At 54.2% G+C, this 15970-nt stretch overlaps 7 non-coding genes across 7 annotated transcripts; all 7 read left to right on the top strand.

Moving 5' to 3' along the window:
• The first annotated feature begins 148 nt into the window (after window positions 1–148).
• On the top strand, window positions 149–229 carry LOC130847376 (small nucleolar RNA SNORD115). The gene has a single exon (XR_009052141.1). It is a non-coding gene; the product is annotated as a small nucleolar RNA SNORD115 (small nucleolar RNA).
• A 2506-nt stretch (window positions 230–2735) lies between these two features.
• Window positions 2736–2816, top strand: LOC130847375 (small nucleolar RNA SNORD115). The gene has a single exon (XR_009052140.1). It is a non-coding gene; the product is annotated as a small nucleolar RNA SNORD115 (small nucleolar RNA).
• Window positions 2817–5322: 2506 nt separating this feature from the next.
• On the top strand, window positions 5323–5403 carry LOC130847374 (small nucleolar RNA SNORD115). Its single transcript, XR_009052139.1, has one exon. It is a non-coding gene; the product is annotated as a small nucleolar RNA SNORD115 (small nucleolar RNA).
• Window positions 5404–7909: 2506 nt separating this feature from the next.
• LOC130847373 (small nucleolar RNA SNORD115) lies at window positions 7910–7990 on the top strand. The gene has a single exon (XR_009052138.1). It is a non-coding gene; the product is annotated as a small nucleolar RNA SNORD115 (small nucleolar RNA).
• Window positions 7991–10496: 2506 nt separating this feature from the next.
• LOC130847372 (small nucleolar RNA SNORD115) lies at window positions 10497–10577 on the top strand. The gene has a single exon (XR_009052137.1). It is a non-coding gene; the product is annotated as a small nucleolar RNA SNORD115 (small nucleolar RNA).
• Window positions 10578–13083: 2506 nt separating this feature from the next.
• LOC130847371 (small nucleolar RNA SNORD115) lies at window positions 13084–13164 on the top strand. The gene has a single exon (XR_009052136.1). It is a non-coding gene; the product is annotated as a small nucleolar RNA SNORD115 (small nucleolar RNA).
• Window positions 13165–15670: 2506 nt separating this feature from the next.
• On the top strand, window positions 15671–15751 carry LOC130847370 (small nucleolar RNA SNORD115). Its single transcript, XR_009052135.1, has one exon. It is a non-coding gene; the product is annotated as a small nucleolar RNA SNORD115 (small nucleolar RNA).
• The last annotated feature ends 219 nt before the right edge of the window (window positions 15752–15970 follow it).

Here is a 15970-nt window from a genome sequence, read left to right as displayed (position 1 = left end):
TGTTCCCTAGGGCAATCACCATGAGCCTTGGCCCAGCACGTGGATTCGACAGAATGGCACATCCCTTCAGGCATCCTTCTTTCCAGGAAGCATCTGAGGTAAGCCTTCACATGTGGCAGGGCGCAGGTGAGTGAGGAGGGCCTCAGTTGGGTCGATGATGAGAACTCATATGGTCCTGAAGAGAGCTGATGACCAAAAAATCATGCTCAATAGGATTACGCTGAGGCCTAACAGAGGGATCCAGGGGCAGGATGGCCTGCATTTTTGGTCCATTGCAGAGCCCTGGGTGTGGGTGTGTGTGTGGGTTTGGGTGTGGGTGTTGGAGCAGCCTCTCGCTCGAGGAAATCCCTTGAGACTCCTCCCAGTGTAGATGGCTTCCACATATCCAAGATGTGTTGCCACCTTTGGTTTTCTATCCTGCTCCATAGTGCCAGGGCCCACATGTTCTGAAGCCATGGGTGGAGTCTTTCCTTAAGCCTTTCTGCTTTGAATTTTGTGTTTCAGGCCAAGCCTTGGAATGGACTCACCACAGCCAGAATGTTCCGCAGTGAGTGGCTCTTTTGGTTGCTACTGATAGGCCCCAGAGAATTTTGAACTATGGGCTGGCCGCCCTCACAGCAGGCAGTACAGGGTAGTCTTTTGGCAACCTCCTGCCTACCAAGGAGGAATGTCTGCTGCTGCCCCAAATTTATGGGCTCACATCTGGTGCACTCACATGCCTTCATTAGAGCTGTATTCTAGTCAGAGAGCACATCGAGGCAGTGTTTTCTTCCTTGGCCCCAGGCGGAACATCTCTAGAGACCTCTGTGCACCTAGCGCCAGAGTATGATCACCCACTGAGTGAATGGTCAATTGTGGTGTGTGCTTTATGGCTTCCCAAAACCTGTCAGTAGGGAAGGCTCATGCCCCCTGCCTAGAGATGGTGAGAGGCAGGCAGGAGCCCATCCTCAGGTGCTTGGAGGCAGGATGCTGCTGGTTATTTCAAGGGCTGGAAGCCATGCCGTGGTCTTCAATGGGGTTGTGCCAGGACTCTGTGAGGGATCATGGTGCTTTGTTGGAGCCACTTGATCCGAATGGGGCCTCTGATGGGGTCTGCATGCATACACAGGACCATAGCTTCTCCTGGGTTGCTCGTCCTCTCCGGAAGCCACTGGTTTGTCAGAGAGCCCCCTCCAGAGGAGAAAAGCCTTCTGGGTGTCCATTCCCCCATGAAGGCTTTGCAGAGCCCTTGGGCATCCCGTTATCATGTCCATCGTGAGGCCCTGTTGACCTGAAGGGGAGGGGTGGTCCCGTGATGTGGGCTGAGGAGGGCGTAGCTGCATGGCTGTTGTTTGGTGGCCTTGCACGGGCCATAGTAGGGAATGCTGCCACAGAAGAAATTGGCCCTGTTTGGGAATCTCTGTGGTCCCCAAGGAGGAATGCTTGACATGGCTCCCCATCCACCAGATCGGAATGCAGGCCTTGAAATTCAACTCGATTGACCTGAAGTGTAGTAAGACTGACCATGGAGGCACCATTTCATGACGTGTTGCCCTGGGGAGCAACCACGCAGATCTCTGTGCATGTCGAGGCAGAGCACGAGGATGGACTGAGCTTATGGTCAGTTGTGGGGTGTGCTTGAGTGACTTCCAAGAAGTGTTGGTTGGGAGGATGTGGGGCCAGGCCTGGAGGTGGTGAGAGGCAACAAGGACCCTTGATCAGGGACTTGGCAGCTAGATGCTCTTGGCTCTTGTGAGAGCTGAAGGGCTGGTCCCTTGCTGGAATGGGGTTTCCCAGGTCTCTGTGAGGGATCATGGGCCCTCAGATAGGCCAGTTTTCTCAGACAGGCCCTTTCATGGGTTCTGCATACAGATACAGGCCTGTGGCATCTCTTGGGCTGGCCTTCCTCTACGGGAGCCACTGCCTACCAAGAGAGCTCCCTCCAGCTCCTGTGAATGTCCACTGTGTGGGACATAAAGGCCTCATTGTCTGGGTGTTGTGCACATGGACAAGCCGAGTGTGACATCGGCCAGCACACGCTTGCCCACACCAGGGTCGGGCCCAGAGGAATGTCTCCATTCCCCCCAGAAACACCCCCAGTGTTTTCCCCACCAAGCAGACCTGGTGCCAGGCCTTGTGCTGCCTGGAGGATCCATGAGGCTAGTCCTTCCCTGGGGAGACATATACGTACTGGTTATTTCATCTGCCCCTGACACAGTATTAAGGTACATAAGATGGCATTGATCCACCTGTCCACTCATGCCTTCATCTTTGTAAGTATGGATGGATGGAGGGAGTGAGCCAAGGACGAGGGTCAAAGGGGAGGGAGCTAGAGCATTCTGGAGGAAGGGAGGCAGGAAGGAAGCTATGTAGGGAGCTGTTTGTATGCGTTTCAGCTATGTGTTCCTGTCTCTGCGTGGAGGTACATTTGGGCCCTATGTTCCTGGATGTATTGCTGCAGGTATTTCTTGTAGCATCATTCGATGCATGAGCGTGTGGCACACACGTGCCCCAATGCATCTAGCATGGAGTTGGAGTTCTCACAGCTGTCCTTCTCACCTCTTGGCAGCCATCGTCCCCAGAGAAATGAAGATCTGTGTTTGGCCTATGTTCCCTAGGGCAATCACCATGAGCCTTGGCCCAGCACGTGGATTCGACAGAATGGCACATCCCTTCAGGCATCCTTCTTTCCAGGAAGCATCTGAGGTAAGCCTTCACATGTGGCAGGGCGCAGGTGAGTGAGGAGGGCCTCAGTTGGGTCGATGATGAGAACTCATATGGTCCTGAAGAGAGCTGATGACCAAAAAATCATGCTCAATAGGATTACGCTGAGGCCTAACAGAGGGATCCAGGGGCAGGATGGCCTGCATTTTTGGTCCATTGCAGAGCCCTGGGTGTGGGTGTGTGTGTGGGTTTGGGTGTGGGTGTTGGAGCAGCCTCTCGCTCGAGGAAATCCCTTGAGACTCCTCCCAGTGTAGATGGCTTCCACATATCCAAGATGTGTTGCCACCTTTGGTTTTCTATCCTGCTCCATAGTGCCAGGGCCCACATGTTCTGAAGCCATGGGTGGAGTCTTTCCTTAAGCCTTTCTGCTTTGAATTTTGTGTTTCAGGCCAAGCCTTGGAATGGACTCACCACAGCCAGAATGTTCCGCAGTGAGTGGCTCTTTTGGTTGCTACTGATAGGCCCCAGAGAATTTTGAACTATGGGCTGGCCGCCCTCACAGCAGCCAGTACAGGGTAGTCTTTTGGCAACCTCCTGCCTACCAAGGAGGAATGTCTGCTGCTGCCCCAAATTTATGGGCTCACATCTGGTGCACTCACATGCCTTCATTAGAGCTGTATTCTAGTCAGAGAGCACATCGAGGCAGTGTTTTCTTCCTTGGCCCCAGGCGGAACATCTCTAGAGACCTCTGTGCACCTAGCGCCAGAGTATGATCACCCACTGAGGGAATGGTCCCTTGTGGTGTGTGCTTTATGGCTTCCCAAAACCTGTCAGTAGGGAAGGCTCATGCCCCCTGCCTAGAGATGGTGAGAGGCAGGCAGGAGCCCATCCTCAGGTGCTTGGAGGCAGGATGCTGCTGGTTATTTCAAGGGCTGGAAGCCATGCCGTGGTCTTCAATGGGGTTGTGCCAGGACTCTGTGAGGGATCATGGTGCTTTGTTGGAGCCACTTGATCCGAATGGGGCCTCTGATGGGGTCTGCATGCATACACAGGACCATAGCTTCTCCTGGGTTGGTCGTCCTCTCCGGAAGCCACTGGTTTGTCAGAGAGCCCCCTCCAGAGGAGAAAAGGCTTCTGGGTGTCCATTCCCCCATGAAGGCTTTGCAGAGCCCTTGGGCATCCCGTTATCATGTCCATCGTGAGGCCCTGTTGACCTGAAGGGGAGGGGTGGTCCCGGGATGTGGGCTGAGGAGGGCGTAGCTGCATGGCTGTTGTTTGGTGGCCTTGCACGGGCCACAGTAGGGAATGCTGCCACAGAAGAAATTGGCCCTGTTTGGGAATCTCTGTGGTCCCCAAGGAGGAATGCTTGACATGGCTCCCCATCCACCAGATTGGAATGCAGGCCTTGAAATTCAACTCGATTGACCTGAAGTGTAGTAAGACTGAGCATGGAGGCACCATTTCATGATGTGTTGCCCTGGGGAGCAACCACGCAGATCTCTGTGCATGTCGAGGCAGAGCACGAGGATGGACTGAGCTTATGGTCAGTTGTGGGGTGTGCTTGAGTGACTTCCAAGAAGTGTTGGTTGGGAGGATGTGGGGCCAGGCCTGGAGGTGGGGAGAGGCAACAAGGACCCTTGATCAGGGACTTGGCAGCTAGATGCTCTTGGCTCTTGTGAGAGCTGAAGGGCTGGTCCCTTGCTGGAATGGGGTTTCCCAGGTCTCTGTGAGGGATCATGGGCCCTCAGATAGGCCAGTTTACTCAGACAGGCCCTTTCATGGGTTCTGCATACAGATACAGGCCTGTGGCATCTCTTGGGCTGGCCTTCCTCTACGGGAGCCACTGCCTACCAAGAGAGCTCCCTCCAGCTCCTGTGAATGTCCACTGTGTGGGACATAAAGGCCTCATTGTCTGGGTGTTGTGCACATGGACAAGCCGAGTGTGACATCGGCCAGCACACACTTGCCCACACCAGGGTCGGGCCCAGAGGAATGTCTCCATTCCCCCCAGAAACACCCCCAGTGTTTTCCCCACCAAGCAGACCTGGTGCCAGACCTTGTGCTGCCTGGAGGATCCATGAGGCTAGTCCTTCCCTGGGGAGACATATACGTACTGGTTATTTCATCTGCCCCTGACACAGTATTAAGGTACATAAGATGGCATTGATCCACCTGTCCACTCATGCCTTCATCTTTGTAAGTATGGATGGATGGAGGGAGTGAGCCAAGGACGAGGGTCAAAGGGGAGGGAGCTAGAGCATTCTGGAGGAAGGGAGGCAGGAAGGAAGCTATGTAGGGAGCTGTTTGTATGCGTTTCAGCTATGTGTTCCTGTCTCTGCGTGGAGGTACATTTGGGCCCTATGTTCCTGGATGTATTGCTGCAGGTATTTCTTGTAGCATCATTCGATGCATGAGCGTGTGGCACACACGTGCCCCAATGCATCTAGCATGGAGTTGGAGTTCTCACAGCTGTCCTTCTCACCTCTTGGCAGCCATCGTCCCCAGAGAAATGAAGATCTGTGTTTGGCCTATGTTCCCTAGGGCAATCACCATGAGCCTTGGCCCAGCACGTGGATTCGACAGAATGGCACATCCCTTCAGGCATCCTTCTTTCCAGGAAGCATCTGAGGTAAGCCTTCACATGTGGCAGGGCGCAGGTGAGTGAGGAGGGCCTCAGTTGGGTCGATGATGAGAACTCATATGGTCCTGAAGAGAGCTGATGACCAAAAAATCATGCTCAATAGGATTACGCTGAGGCCTAACAGAGGGATCCAGGGGCAGGATGGCCTGCATTTTTGGTCCATTGCAGAGCCCTGGGTGTGGGTGTGTGTGTGGGTTTGGGTGTGGGTGTTGGAGCAGCCTCTCGCTCGAGGAAATCCCTTGAGACTCCTCCCAGTGTAGATGGCTTCCACATATCCAAGATGTGTTGCCACCTTTGGTTTTCTATCCTGCTCCATAGTGCCAGGGCCCACATGTTCTGAAGCCATGGGTGGAGTCTTTCCTTAAGCCTTTCTGCTTTGAATTTTGTGTTTCAGGCCAAGCCTTGGAATGGACTCACCACAGCCAGAATGTTCCGCAGTGAGTGGCTCTTTTGGTTGCTACTGATAGGCCCCAGAGAATTTTGAACTATGGGCTGGCCGCCCTCACAGCAGCCAGTACAGGGTAGTCTTTTGGCAACCTCCTGCCTACCAAGGAGGAATGTCTGCTGCTGCCCCAAATTTATGGGCTCACATCTGGTGCACTCACATGCCTTCATTAGAGCTGTATTCTAGTCAGAGAGCACATCGAGGCAGTGTTTTCTTCCTTGGCCCCAGGCGGAACATCTCTAGAGACCTCTGTGCACCTAGCGCCAGAGTATGATCACCCACTGAGGGAATGGTCCCTTGTGGTGTGTGCTTTATGGCTTCCCAAAACCTGTCAGTAGGGAAGGCTCATGCCCCCTGCCTAGAGATGGTGAGAGGCAGGCAGGAGCCCATCCTCAGGTGCTTGGAGGCAGGATGCTGCTGGTTATTTCAAGGGCTGGAAGCCATGCCGTGGTCTTCAATGGGGTTGTGCCAGGACTCTGTGAGGGATCATGGTGCTTTGTTGGAGCCACTTGATCCGAATGGGGCCTCTGATGGGGTCTGCATGCATACACAGGACCATAGCTTCTCCTGGGTTGGTCGTCCTCTCCGGAAGCCACTGGTTTGTCAGAGAGCCCCCTCCAGAGGAGAAAAGGCTTCTGGGTGTCCATTCCCCCATGAAGGCTTTGCAGAGCCCTTGGGCATCCCGTTATCATGTCCATCGTGAGGCCCTGTTGACCTGAAGGGGAGGGGTGGTCCCGGGATGTGGGCTGAGGAGGGCGTAGCTGCATGGCTGTTGTTTGGTGGCCTTGCACGGGCCACAGTAGGGAATGCTCCCACAGAAGAAATTGGCCCTGTTTGGGAATCTCTGTGGTCCCCAAGGAGGAATGCTTGACATGGCTCCCCATCCACCAGATCGGAATGCAGGCCTTGAAATTCAACTCGATTGACCTGAAGTGTAGTAAGACTGACCATGGAGGCACCATTTCATGACGTGTTGCCCTGGGGAGCAACCACGCAGATCTCTGTGCATGTCGAGGCAGAGCACGAGGATGGACTGAGCTTATGGTCAGTTGTGGGGTGTGCTTGAGTGACTTCCAAGAAGTGTTGGTTGGGAGGATGTGGGGCCAGGCCTGGAGGTGGTGAGAGGCAACAAGGACCCTTCATCAGGGACTTGGCAGCTAGATGCTCTTGGCTCTTGTGAGAGCTGAAGGGCTGGTCCCTTGCTGGAATGGGGTTTCCCAGGTCTCTGTGAGGGATCATGGGCCCTCAGATAGGCCAGTTTACTCAGACAGGCCCTTTCATGGGTTCTGCATACAGATACAGGCCTGTGGCATCTCTTGGGCTGGCCTTCCTCTACGGGAGCCACTGCCTACCAAGAGAGCTCCCTCCAGCTCCTGTGAATGTCCACTGTGTGGGACATAAAGGCCTCATTGTCTGGGTGTTGTGCACATGGACAAGCCGAGTGTGACATCGGCCAGCACACGCTTGCCCACACCAGGGTCGGGCCCAGAGGAATGTCTCCATTCCCCCCAGAAACACCCCCAGTGTTTTCCCCACCAAGCAGACCTGGTGCCAGGCCTTGTGCTGCCTGGAGGATCCATGAGGCTAGTCCTTCCCTGGGGAGACATATACGTACTGGTTATTTCATCTGCCCCTGACACAGTATTAAGGTACATAAGATGGCATTGATCCACCTGTCCACTCATGCCTTCATCTTTGTAAGTATGGATGGATGGAGGGAGTGAGCCAAGGACGAGGGTCAAAGGGGAGGGAGCTAGAGCATTCTGGAGGAAGGGAGGCAGGAAGGAAGCTATGTAGGGAGCTGTTTGTATGCGTTTCAGCTATGTGTTCCTGTCTCTGCGTGGAGGTACATTTGGGCCCTATGTTCCTGGATGTATTGCTGCAGGTATTTCTTGTAGCATCATTCGATGCATGAGCGTGTGGCACACACGTGCCCCAATGCATCTAGCATGGAGTTGGAGTTCTCACAGCTGTCCTTCTCACCTCTTGGCAGCCATCGTCCCCAGAGAAATGAAGATCTGTGTTTGGCCTATGTTCCCTAGGGCAATCACCATGAGCCTTGGCCCAGCACGTGGATTCGACAGAATGGCACATCCCTTCAGGCATCCTTCTTTCCAGGAAGCATCTGAGGTAAGCCTTCACATGTGGCAGGGCGCAGGTGAGTGAGGAGGGCCTCAGTTGGGTCGATGATGAGAACTCATATGGTCCTGAAGAGAGCTGATGACCAAAAAATCATGCTCAATAGGATTACGCTGAGGCCTAACAGAGGGATCCAGGGGCAGGATGGCCTGCATTGTTGGTCCATTGCAGAGCCCTGGGTGTGGGTGTGGTTGTGGGTTTGGGTGTGGGTGTTGGAGCAGCCTCTCGCTCGAGGAAATCCCTTGAGACTCCTCCCAGTGTAGATGGCTTCCACATATCCAAGATGTGTTGCCACCTTTGGTTTTCTATCCTGCTCCATAGTGCCAGGGCCCACATGTTCTGAAGCCATGGGTGGAGTCTTTCCTTAAGCCTTTCTGCTTTGAATTTTGTGTTTCAGGCCAAGCCTTGGAATGGACTCACCACAGCCAGAATGTTCCGCAGTGAGTGGCTCTTTTGGTTGCTACTGATAGGCCCCAGAGAATTTTGAACTATGGGCTGGCTGCCCTCACAGCAGGCAGTACAGGGTAGTCTTTTGGCAACCTCCTGCCTACCAAGGAGGAATGTCTGCTGCTGCCCCAAATTTATGGGCTCACATCTGGTGCACTCACATGCCTTCATTAGAGCTGTATTCTAGTCAGAGAGCACATCGAGGCAGTGTTTTCTTCCTTGGCCCCAGGTGGAACATCTCTAGAGACCTCTGTGCACCTAGCGCCAGAGTATGATCACCAACTGAGGGAATGGTCCCTTGTGGTGTGTGCTTTATGGCTTCCCAAAACCTGTCAGTAGGGAAGGCTCATGCCCCCTGCCTAGAGATGGTGAGAGGCAGGCAGGAGCCCATCCTCAGGTGCTTGGAGGCAGGATGCTGCTGGTTATTTCAAGGGTTGGAAGCCATGCCGTGGTCTTCAATGGGGTTGTGCCAGGACTCTGTGAGGGATCATGGTGCTTTGTTGGAGCCACTTGATCCGAATGGGGCCTCTGATGGGGTCTGCATGCATACACAGGACCATAGCTTCTCCTGGGTTGGTCGTCCTCTCCGGAAGCCACTGGTTTGTCAGAGAGCCCCCTCCAGAGGAGAAAAGGCTTCTGGGTGTCCATTCCCCCATGAAGGCTTTGCAGAGCCCTTGGGCATCCCGTTATCATGTCCATCGTGAGGCCCTGTTGACCTGAAGGGGAGGGGTGGTCCCGGGATGTGGGCTGAGGAGGGCGTAGCTGCATGGCTGTTGTTTGGTGGCCTTGCACGGGCCACAGTAGGGAATGCTGCCACAGAAGAAATTGGCCCTGTTTGGGAATCTCTGTGGTCCCCAAGGAGGAATGCTTGACATGGCTCCCCATCCACCAGATTGGAATGCAGGCCTTGAAATTCAACTCGATTGACCTGAAGTGTAGTAAGACTGACCATGGAGGCACCATTTCATGATGTGTTGCCCTGGGGAGCAACCACACAGATCTCTGTGCATGTCGAGGCAGAGCACGAGGATGGACTGAGCTTATGGTCAGTTGTGGGGTGTGCTTGAGTGACTTCCAAGAAGTGTTGGTTGGGAGGATGTGGGGCCAGGCCTGGAGGTGGGGAGAGGCAACAAGGACCCTTGATCAGGGACTTGGCAGCTAGATGCTCTTGGCTCTTGTGAGAGCTGAAGGGCTGGTCCCTTGCTGGAATGGGGTTTCCCAGGTCTCTGTGAGGGATCATGGGCCCTCAGATAGGCCAGTTTACTCAGACAGGCCCTTTCATGGGTTCTGCATACAGATACAGGCCTGTGGCATCTCTTGGGCTGGCCTTCCTCTACGGGAGCCACTGCCTACCAAGAGAGCTCCCTCCAGCTCCTGTGAATGTCCACTGTGTGGGACATAAAGGCCTCATTGTCTGGGTGTTGTGCACATGGACAAGCCGAGTGTGACATCGGCCAGCACACACTTGCCCACACCAGGGTCGGGCCCAGAGGAATGTCTCCATTCCCCCCAGAAACACCCCCAGTGTTTTCCCCACCAAGCAGACCTGGTGCCAGGCCTTGTGCTGCCTGGAGGATCCATGAGGCTAGTCCTTCCCTGGGGAGACATATACGTACTGGTTATTTCATCTGCCCCTGACACAGTATTAAGGTACATAAGATGGCATTGATCCACCTGTCCACTCATGCCTTCATCTTTGTAAGTATGGATGGATGGAGGGAGTGAGCCAAGGACGAGGGTCAAAGGGGAGGGAGCTAGAGCATTCTGGAGGAAGGGAGGCAGGAAGGAAGCTATGTAGGGAGCTGTTTGTATGCGTTTCAGCTATGTGTTCCTGTCTCTGCGTGGAGGTACATTTGGGCCCTATGTTCCTGGATGTATTGCTGCAGGTATTTCTTGTAGCATCATTCGATGCATGAGCGTGTGGCACACACGTGCCCCAATGCATCTAGCATGGAGTTGGAGTTCTCACAGCTGTCCTTCTCACCTCTTGGCAGCCATCGTCCCCAGAGAAATGAAGATCTGTGTTTGGCCTATGTTCCCTAGGGCAATCACCATGAGCCTTGGCCCAGCACGTGGATTCGACAGAATGGCACATCCCTTCAGGCATCCTTCTTTCCAGGAAGCATCTGAGGTAAGCCTTCACATGTGGCAGGGCGCAGGTGAGTGAGGAGGGCCTCAGTTGGGTCGATGATGAGAACTCATATGGTCCTGAAGAGAGCTGATGACCAAAAAATCATGCTCAATAGGATTACGCTGAGGCCTAACAGAGGGATCCAGGGGCAGGATGGCCTGCATTTTTGGTCCATTGCAGAGCCCTGGGTGTGGGTGTGTGTGTGGGTTTGGGTGTGGGTGTTGGAGCAGCCTCTCGCTCGAGGAAATCCCTTGAGACTCCTCCCAGTGTAGATGGCTTCCACATATCCAAGATGTGTTGCCACCTTTGGTTTTCTATCCTGCTCCATAGTGCCAGGGCCCACATGTTCTGAAGCCATGGGTGGAGTCTTTCCTTAAGCCTTTCTGCTTTGAATTTTGTGTTTCAGGCCAAGCCTTGGAATGGACTCACCACAGCCAGAATGTTCCGCAGTGAGTGGCTCTTTTGGTTGCTACTGATAGGCCCCAGAGAATTTTGAACTATGGGCTGGCCGCCCTCACAGCAGGCAGTACATGGTAGTCTTTTGGCAACCTCCTGCCTACCAAGGAGGAATGTCTGCTGCTGCCCCAAATTTATGGGCTCACATCTGGTGCACTCACATGCCTTCATTAGAGCTGTATTCTAGTCAGAGAGCACATCGAGGCAGTGTTTTCTTCCTTGGCCACAGGTGGAACATCTCTAGAGACCTCTGTGCACCTAGCGCCAGAGTATGATCACCCACTGAGGGAATGGTCCCTTGTGGTGTGTGCTTTATGGCTTCCCAAAACCTGTCAGTAGGGAAGGCTCATGCCCCCTGCCTAGAGATGGTGAGAGGCAGGCAGGAGCCCATCCTCAGGTGCTTGGAGGCAGGATGCTGCTGGTTATTTCAAGGGCTGGAAGCCATGCTGTGGCCTTCAATGGGGTTGTGCCAGGACTCTGTGAGGGATCATGGTGCTTTGTTGGAGCCACTTGATCCGAATGGGGCCTCTGATGGGGTCTGTATGCATACACAGGACCATAGCTTCTCCTGGGTTGGTCGTCCTCTCCGGAAGCCACTGGTTTGTCAGAGAGCCCCCTCCAGAGGAGAAAAGGCTTCTGGGTGTCCATTCCCACATGAAGGCTTTGCAGAGCCCTTGGGCATCCCGTTATCATGTCCATCGTGAGGCCCTGTTGACCTGAAGGGGAGGGGTGGTCCCGGGATGTGGGCTGAGGAGGGCGTAGCTGCATGGCTGTTGTTTGGTGGCCTTGCACGGGCCACAGTAGGGAATGCTGCCACAGAAGAAATTGGCCCTGTTTGGGAATCTCTGTGGTCCCCAAGGAGGAATGCTTGACATGGCTCCCCATCCACCAGATCGGAATGCAGGCCTTGAAATTCAACTCGATTGACCTGAAGTGTAGTAAGACTGACCATGGAGGCACCATTTCATGACGTGTTGCCCTGGGGAGCAACCACGCAGATCTCTGTGCATGTCGAGGCAGAGCACGAGGATGGACTGAGCTTATGGTCAGTTGTGGGGTGTGCTTGAGTGACTTCCAAGAAGTGTTGGTTGGGAGGATGTGGGGCCAGGCCTGGAGGTGGTGAGAGGCAACAAGGACCCTTGATCAGGGACTTGGCAGCTAGATGCTCTTGGCTCTTGTGAGAGCTGAAGGGCTGGTCCCTTGCTGGAATGGGGTTTCCCAGGTCTCTGTGAGGGATCATGGGCCCTCAGATAGGCCAGTTTACTCAGACAGGCCCTTTCATGGGTTCTGCATACAGATACAGGCCTGTGGCATCTCTTGGGCTGGCCTTCCTCTACGGGAGCCACTGCCTACCAAGAGAGCTCCCTCCAGCTCCTGTGAATGTCCACTGTGTGGGACATAAAGGCCTCATTGTCTGGGTGTTGTGCACATGGACAAGCCGAGTGTGACATCGGCCAGCACACGCTTGCCCACACCAGGGTCGGGCCCAGAGGAATGTCTCCATTCCCCCCAGAAACACCCCCAGTGTTTTCCCCACCAAGCAGACCTGGTGCCAGGCCTTGTGCTGCCTGGAGGATCCATGAGGCTAGTCCTTCCCTGGGGAGACATATACGTACTGGTTATTTCATCTGCCCCTGACACAGTATTAAGGTACATAAGATGGCATTGATCCACCTGTCCACTCATGCCTTCATCTTTGTAAGTATGGATGGATAGAGGGAGTGAGCCAAGGACGAGGGTCAAAGGGGAGGGAGCTAGAGCATTCTGGAGGAAGGGAGGCAGGAAGGAAGCTATGTAGGGAGCTGTTTGTATGCGTTTCAGCTATGTGTTCCTGTCTCTGCGTGGAGGTACATTTGGGCCCTATGTTCCTGGATGTATTGCTGCAGGTATTTCTTGTAGCATCATTCGATGCATGAGCGTGTGGCACACACGTCCCCCAATGCATCTAGCATGGAGTTGGAGTTCTCACAGCTGTCCTTCTCACCTCTTGGCAGCCATCGTCCCCAGAGAAATGAAGATCTGTGTTTGGCCTATGTTCCCTAGGGCAATCACCATGAGCCTTGGCCCAGCACGTGGATTCGACAGAATGGTACATCCCTTCAGGCATCCTTCTTTCCAGGAAGCATCTGAGGTAAGCCTTCACATGTGGCAGGGCGCAGGTGAGTGAGGAGGGCCTCAGTTGGGTCGATGATGAGAACTCATATGGTCCTGAAGAGAGCTGATGACCAAAAAATCATGCTCAATAGGATTACGCTGAGGCCTAACAGAGGGATCCAGGGGCAGGATGGCCTGCATTTTTGGTCCATTGCAGAGCCCTGGGTGTGGGTGTGTGTGTGGGTTTGGGTGTGGGTGTTGGAGCAGCCTCTCGCTCGAGGAAATCCCTTGAGACTCCTCCCAGTGTAGATGGCTTCCACATATCCAAGATGTGTTGCCACCTTTGGTTTTCTATCCTGCTCCATAGTGCCAGGGCCCACATGTTCTGAAGCCATGGGTGGAGTCTTTCCTTAAGCCTTTCTGCTTTGAATTTTGTGTTTCAGGCCAAGCCTTGGAATGGACTCACCACAGCCAGAATGTTCCGCAGTGAGTGGCTCTTTTGGTTGCTACTGATAGGCCCCAGAGAATTTTGAACTATGGGCTGGCCGCCCTCACAGCAGGCAGTACATGGTAGTCTTTTGGCAACCTCCTGCCTACCAAGGAGGAATGTCTTCTGCTGCCCCAAATTTATGGGCTCACATCTGGTGCACTCACATGCCTTCATTAGAGCTGTATTCTAGTCAGAGAGCACATCGAGGCAGTGTTTTCTTCCTTGGCCCCAGGCGGAACATCTCTAGAGACCTCTGTGCACCTAGCGCCAGAGTATGATCACCCACTGAGGGAATGGTCCCTTGTGGTGTGTGCTTTATGGCTTCCCAAAACCTGTCAGTAGGGAAGGCTCATGCCCCCTGCCTAGAGATGGTGAGAGGCAGGCAGGAGCCCATCCTCAGGTGCTTGGAGGCAGGATGCTGCTGGTTATTTCAAGGGCTGGAAGCCATGCTGTGGTCTTCAATGGGGTTGTGCCAGGACTCTGTGAGGGATCATGGTGCTTTGTTGGAGCCACTTGATCCGAATGGGGCCTCTGATGGGGTCTGTATGCATACACAGGACCATAGCTTCTCCTGGGTTGGTCGTCCTCTCCGGAAGCCACTGGTTTGTCAGAGAGCCCCCTCCAGAGGAGAAAAGGCTTCTGGGTGTCCATTCCCCCATGAAGGCTTTGCAGAGCCCTTGGGCATCCCGTTATCATGTCCATCGTGAGGCCCTGTTGACCTGAAGGGGAGGGGTGGTCCCTGGATGTGGGCTGAGGAGGGCGTAGCTGCATGGCTGTTGTTTGGTGGCCTTGCACGGGCCACAGTAGGGAATGCTGCCACAGAAGAAATTGGCCCTGTTTGGGAATCTCTGTGGTCCCCAAGGAGGAATGCTTGACATGGCTCCCCATCCACCAGATCGGAATGCAGGCCTTGAAATTCAACTCGATTGACCTGAAGTGTAGTAAGACTGACCATGGAGGCACCATTTCATGACGTGTTGCCCTGGGGAGCAACCACGCAGATCTCTGTGCATGTCGAGGCAGAGCACGAGGATGGACTGAGCTTATGGTCAGTTGTGGGGTGTGCTTGAGTGACTTCCAAGAAGTGTTGGTTGGGAGGATGTGGGGCCAGGCCTGGAGGTGGGGAGAGGCAACAAGGACCCTTGATCAGGGACTTGGCAGCTAGATGCTCTTGGCTCTTGTGAGAGCTGAAGGGCTGGTCCCTTGCTGGAATGGGGTTTCCCAGGTCTCTGTGAGGGATCATGGGCCCTCAGATAGGCCAGTTTTCTCAGACAGGCCCTTTCATGGGTTCTGCATACAGATACAGGCCTGTGGCATCTCTTGGGCTGGCCTTCCTCTACGGGAGCCACTGCCTACCAAGAGAGCTCCCTCCAGCTCCTGTGAATGTCCACTGTGTGGGACATAAAGGCCTCATTGTCTGGGTGTTGTGCACATGGACAAGCCGAGTGTGACATCGGCCAGCACACGCTTGCCCACACCAGGGCCGGGCCCAGAGGAATGTCTCCATTCCCCCCAGAAACACCCCCAGTGTTTTCCCCACCAAGCAGACCTGGTGCCAGGCCTTGTGCTGCCTGGAGGATCCATGAGGCTAGTCCTTCCCTGGGGAGACATATACGTACTGGTTATTTCATCTGCCCCTGACACAGTATTAAGGTACATAAGATGGCATTGATCCACCTGTCCACTCATGCCTTCATCTTTGTAAGTATGGATGGATGGAGGGAGTGAGCCAAGGACGAGGGTCAAAGGGGAGGGAGCTAGAGCATTCTGGAGGAAGGGAGGCAGGAAGGAAGCTATGTGGGGAGCTGTTTGTATGCGTTTCAGCTATGTGTTCCTGTCTCTGCGTGGAGGTACATTTGGGCCCTATGTTCCTGGATGTATTGCTGCAGGTATTTCTTGTAGCATCATTCGATGCATGAGCGTGTGGCACACACGTGCCCCAATGCATCTAGCATGGAGTTGGAGTTCTCACAGCTGTCCTTCTCACCTCTTGGCAGCCATCGTCCCCAGAGAAATGAAGATCTGTGTTTGGCCTATGTTCCCTAGGGCAATCACCATGAGCCTTGGCCCAGCACGTGGATTCGACAGAATGGCACATCCCTTCAGGCATCCTTCTTTCCAGGAAGCATCTGAGGTAAGCCTTCACATGTGGCAGGGCGCAGGTGAATGAAGAGGGCCTCAGTTGGGTCGATGATGAGAACTCATATGGTCCTGAAGAGAGCTGATGACCAAAAAATCATGCTCAATAGGATTACGCTGAGGCCTAACAGAGGGATCCAGGGGCAGGATGGCCTGCATTGTTGGTCCATTGCAGAGCCCTGGGTGTGGGTGTGGTTGTGGGTTTGGGTGGGGGTGTTGGAGCAGCCTCTCGCTCGAGGAAATCCCTTGAGACTCCTCCCAGTGTAGGAGGATTCCACATATCCAAGATGTGTTGCCACCTTTGGTTTTCTATCCTGCTCCATAGTGCCAGGGCCCACATGTTCT

The sequence above is a fragment of the Hippopotamus amphibius genome, chromosome 2 (genome assembly GCF_030028045.1).
Source record: "Hippopotamus amphibius kiboko isolate mHipAmp2 chromosome 2, mHipAmp2.hap2, whole genome shotgun sequence".
Classification (NCBI taxonomy): Eukaryota; Metazoa; Chordata; class Mammalia; order Artiodactyla; family Hippopotamidae; genus Hippopotamus; species Hippopotamus amphibius.
Note: the sequence above shows the minus strand (reverse complement) of the source record. Positions and strands in the feature narration are given on the sequence as shown.